The sequence below is a fragment of the Tachypleus tridentatus genome, chromosome 13 (assembly GCF_004210375.1).
Source record: "Tachypleus tridentatus isolate NWPU-2018 chromosome 13, ASM421037v1, whole genome shotgun sequence".
NCBI lineage: Eukaryota > Metazoa > Arthropoda > Merostomata > Xiphosura > Limulidae > Tachypleus > Tachypleus tridentatus.
Window position 1 is genome coordinate 214,690,428 of NC_134837.1, and position 5,342 is coordinate 214,695,769.

A 5,342-nucleotide genomic window follows, 5' to 3' on the forward strand; every position below is an offset into this window, starting at 1 on the left:
TATGTTGCTCAAGAATTAACTAAGGAAATACGGATTTCAACACCATGTGACCTAACTCAAACAGTTTTAATAACATGTGAGTATATTTCTAACGTCTTAGCACATCTAACCAGTATTTGATTTCAGTCCACGTTTTTCTAACATGTCGACAGTTGCAGTAACAATACTGTTCTTTATCTGTGATCTTTGCTATAGGTACAATACACATCATCCATACGTCTTTATTGTACCTTCATGATTATATTTTGTTAATTATTAAATTATTAAGTTTAAAAGTAAGAAAGACAATTTTGGTCCATCCTGTATATTGATTGTTTTAAGTCTTGTTTAAGTGAGACTTTGTTTTATCTTTTTTTATAACATAAGAGTGTGAAATATAAGAAGAAAAATCTCTTTCGCAATGTGAACTGTCCATATTCGGTTAACTTTGCTTTTCTCTACCTTATACACATTACAGGAGGAAGTTATGGAGAACGTGGTAAGACACTTTTCGTTACGACACTAAATCATGTGACGAAATCAGAAAGGTAACGTAATTTATTTTGTAACAGCTGTTTTGTAAAGAAAGGTGTTATCAGTTTGTTACAATATTTTCTTCTTACTAACTTTTTGTCCTCCCATCCGTTGATCAGGGACATACGATTAAGGCGCTTGATTCGTAAGATGAAGACCGCCAGTTTGATTTCCCATCACGCCAAACATGTCAACAAAATTTTCTATAAACATTGTATGACGATGATACCTTAACTTTCTATTCATTTAAAACACTTGTGTTTTGTTGGTTCTCAGTTTTGAAATAAAACTTGCTTATTTCTTTTTCTTAACTTAAAGGCAAAAATTCCCTCTCGAAAATAAACAAGTTAAACCCAATAAGAACGTTTCTAAATATCTCTACGTGTGTTAATTCTTGATATGACTTTCTCTTTTAGATCTGAAAATAAATTTATTATTCATTTTAATCTAACTGAAACAATCAAACTTTTCAGGATATCTGTTTTTCATCTGCTTGTTCATCTGTACCTATTTATAGGTATTTTGAGTTTCAACGTGTCAGCTAATATGTGGTAATTTACACGTAAATCTGTTGATGTTGTTACACTGGTTCCTTTATTTGTCCAACAACGAGTGTATTGGTTATTCAGTCTATTTTTTCTATCTGTTTATTGGTCAACATCGCTCTATACATCACTTATTTTATCATTTTCTTCATCTGTCTCTCTCTCTCTATTAATGATAAACATTGTTATAAATTTATAATAATTATAGAATTATTAATTATTAAAATGTTCATAAAATCTTAAAGAAACAACACCTACTTTCTGTTACTGAGTGAGCTTATTTAATGTTACATTAAAGCAATTTCAAGATATTTAAAGCTCCACCACTCGGAGATAATGTGTACTGCCGTCCTGGTTGATTGGTGACACTTTTGTAATTCATCGAAACGTCTCAAATAAGTACAAAGGTTAACCTGACCCTTAAATAAATTGTTAAATCCACTTTTTATTAGTAATTTTCCTCAAGCTCATTAACCTTTAAAATATTAGGCTTTTTAACATTTAGATAGACACAAATGTCTCAAATATTTTACTTCATTATTATTTGAAACAGAATTTTGAAAGTGAATGACAAAATTACAACACCAGTTTATCTTAACTATGATAACGGAATATTAAGATGTTTTATTTAACGTTGTTATGAACTATACAATGCGACCTCTATTGATAACCAAAACAATGTATGATCAATAAGCACATGTGCAGTGGAATGAATGATAGTTTGGTTTAACTATATTTGAAAAATGGCTGGTTTGTATTGCGTGTTATAATTTATCTCGCCGAAGTCTCCGATTTATTATGTTAAGTAGGTAACATATTACGATTCCAAAGAATCGGAAATTTTAATTTTAATTTAGTTATTAACTGAATGTAGATACATGTATATTGAATTTCTGATATTTGCCAACAAGATTAATGCACACAATTTCCTTTTTTAACACAAATATATTTTAGTATACGAATAAAATACAATTTATATTCACAGTTAATATAAATAATAATTTGTATACAAATGTTTTGCAAACTTAGAAACCATACAGAGTCTTTTATTTGATCTGGAATTGAATATTTTATCCACGGTTCACGAGAAGCGAATTCATTCTGTGTTGAGAAACAGGTACAATTCACTTGACAAATAAACAAATTTCACTGTGAAACATACTTGTTCTTCGGTGAAAAAGAGTTAATATTATGAACTTATCATGCTGAAATCTAGGGTTCGACTCCATGTGATAGATTGCTCCATGTAGATTTGCTTTAAATTAACCTTAATTAAATCCCTAAATAAATAGAATTTGGTTTATATAACTGAAGAATTTACAATGTACAGATAGAGGACATATAGATAAAATATTTTAGTGTCATTACATTTTCTATTGTTGTGATATAAACTTCTTATAATCGAAGTTTTTTTCAAGTTAGATTTTGTTTTATCATTTCGTATTAGATGAGAGCCTGAGGTATGAGAGGAAAGGAATATTATTTCAACATGGGAACTGTCTATATTTGGTTAACCCTTGCTATTCTCTACCTTGTACACATAAAAGGAGGAAGTTGCAGAATATGTAGTAAGACAGTTCTTGTTACGACACTAAATCATGTGATGAAATCAGTAAGATGACTTATTTTATTCTGTAACAGCTATAAATAATGTGTTAAACAGATTTTGATGATCTGGATTTCTTCCAATAAAATGCTGTTTATGTCTCCCTATAAAGTAATCAGTCGTTTTCATAGAATTACTGGTAATTAAAGGTGATATCATTTTGCATAAGTTGTTTTTCTTAATAATTCTACCTTCACTCAATGGTTAATGTATTTACAACAAAGTGATTCCTTTATGTTTTTCTGAAATCCATGTGAAATAAGGTTACGTTTCATGACTCTTCACGAGTTTGATAAACTGGAAGATTTATTTCTCATGTTTATGTAAATAGTGTTACCTGAAGAAATAAACAACATATTTTAGTATGAAATTGGTTTGTCTGTTATATATAGGAAAGGCTAACTGTGCTCAGCCCAGAAACCACGCAGATATATCAGTGAGCAACAGGTAGAGAGGCATTGGTATAAAGTAGCTGGCCAAAAAATAAATTTTACGAGATAAGTTTTATTCGTTTTAAACCTGTTTGGTCAGGAGAAACAATCATAGCACCAGCAGACGACGAATGGTAGCTTTACAAGAAAACATTGTGGTCTGAGCACTTTCAAAGTCTATGTCTCTTCAGTCTGTCGTTTTCAACACACGATATTTGTGGGTCGAGGTTAAGTTTGAAAGGTTTTCTATTAACGCTTTATAATTTGTAAAAGACCTGAGATGTTTGAGGTCTTAATTAAAAAAAAATACAGTTATTTGTGTACAATAATGACTGTAATTGTAAAATAAGTTAAATTTACGATATTTTTAGATGTATATTTTATTAAGTAAGAAACATAGTTTTAGATTTTATGTCTGTGAATCCCTAAAGACGGTAAAAATGTATTGTAAATCACGAAAAATAGAATTTTTGAATTTTTCTAATTGAAAACCAAACTTATTAAAGAAAGATTTTGTTTTACCTTTCTTCAGAAATCAAGAAGAACTAAAACGAAAAACAAGAAAAAATTCATTCAAGATGAGAACTGTTAATATCTGGTTAACTCTCTCTCTTTTCTACCTGATGCACATTACAAGTAAGGTGACTACATATGTGGTAAGACACTGAATTATTTCATTTTCTAAAAATTAAATATATTGGCCCGGCATGACCAGGTGGTTAAGGCACAGGACTCGTAATCCGAGGGTCACGGAATTCAATCTCTGACACACCAAACATGCTTGACTTTTCAGCCGTGGTAACGTTGAAATGTGACGGCCAATCATTGGTAAAGGAGAAGACCAACAGTTGGCGGTGAGTGGTGATGACTATCTGCCTTCCATCTCGGCTTACACTGCATAATTAGGAACGGGTAACGCAGATCGTCCTCGCGTAGCTTTACGAGAAATTCAAAATAAACTAAATTAAATATATTTTGTTGTCTTCACCCAATGGTGCAGCGGTACGTCTGTAAATTTCTACTGCTAAAAAACACCCCAACCTTTACACGATTGTGATTTAAATTCATGTACACCAGTTTAATATATTTAAACAAGTGATTCCTTTACGTTGTGTTTCCTGATGAAAAAAGATACACTTTCTTCTTAGAAATAGTTGGCCGTACTATCAGTTTTGTAACCATGTTACACTAATTCGTCTTTTTCTGGTATTTCCACTGGTTTTCAGTGTTGAAATATATTATCAGTTTTGCAATCATGTTACACTGATTTGACTTTTTCTGGTATTTCCACTGGTGATTCAGTGTTGAAATATACTATCAGTTTTGTAACCATGTTACACAGATTTGATTTTTTCTGGTATTTCCACTGGTGATTCAGTGTTGAAATATACTATCAGTTTTGTAACCATGTTACACTGATTTGAGTTTTTCTGGTATTTCCACTGGTAATTCAGTGTTGAAATATACTATCAGTTTTGTAACCATGTTACACTGATTTGATTTTTTCTGGTATTTCCACTGGTGATTCAGTGTTGAAATATACTATCAGTTTTGTAACCATGTTACACTGATTTGAGTTTTTCTGGTACTTCCACTGGTGATTCAGTGTTGAAATATACTATCAGTTTTGTAACCATGTTACACTGATTTGAGTTTTTCTGGTATTTCCACTGGTGATTCAGTGTTGAAATATAATATCAGTTTTGTAACCATGTCACACTGATTTGCGTTTTTCTGGTATTTCCACTGGTAATTCAGTGTTGAAATATAATATCAGTTTAATTGTAAAGTTTTCAACATAGTTTATTGAATGTTTTTGCTTCTTTATTAGCACCATTCTATAGCATTTACACTAACTATTAGTTATATAGTGAACAAAGTGAAATATTTAATACCTCAAATTCTGTAAAACATTATGTACAATTTTCATCAACATTGGTAACAAATTTTATAGCTCGGGACTTTAAAAAACGTTTGTTTATTATACCTTCACAACTATAAAATTAGTGTAATGAAGTTTAAAATAGTAAACGTGCCTGTACTAAAACGAGATCTTTCTTTTTAATTACAATTAGAAGTAGTTAAAAAAAACCTTATAACATCATATTTATATCTGTTTACAACTAATCTTGTTTATCGTAAGCCTAGATATTTTAGTAATGATTTTCATATAGTGTATTACAATAAAACATTGTGTAATTAATTAATTGTGGTTGATGAAATCTTATTTTAACCTCTTTTTTCTTT

At 30.4% G+C, this 5,342-nt stretch overlaps 1 long non-coding RNA gene across 2 annotated transcripts in view; it reads left to right on the forward strand.

Moving 5' to 3' along the window:
- Positions 1 to 415: 415 nt before the first annotated feature.
- LOC143238364 (uncharacterized) overlaps positions 416 to 5,342 on the forward strand; it is a 14,407-nt gene continuing 9,480 nt past the window's right edge. The window contains exons 1-3 of one of the 2 annotated variants that reach the window (XR_013020549.1): positions 416 to 527; positions 2,506 to 2,670; positions 3,628 to 3,949. This is a non-coding gene — a long non-coding RNA (uncharacterized LOC143238364). Of the gene's footprint in view, positions 528 to 2,505; positions 2,671 to 3,084; positions 3,323 to 3,627; positions 3,950 to 5,342 lie in introns of those variants that run through there. The other variant, XR_013020550.1, reaches the window with a different exon arrangement.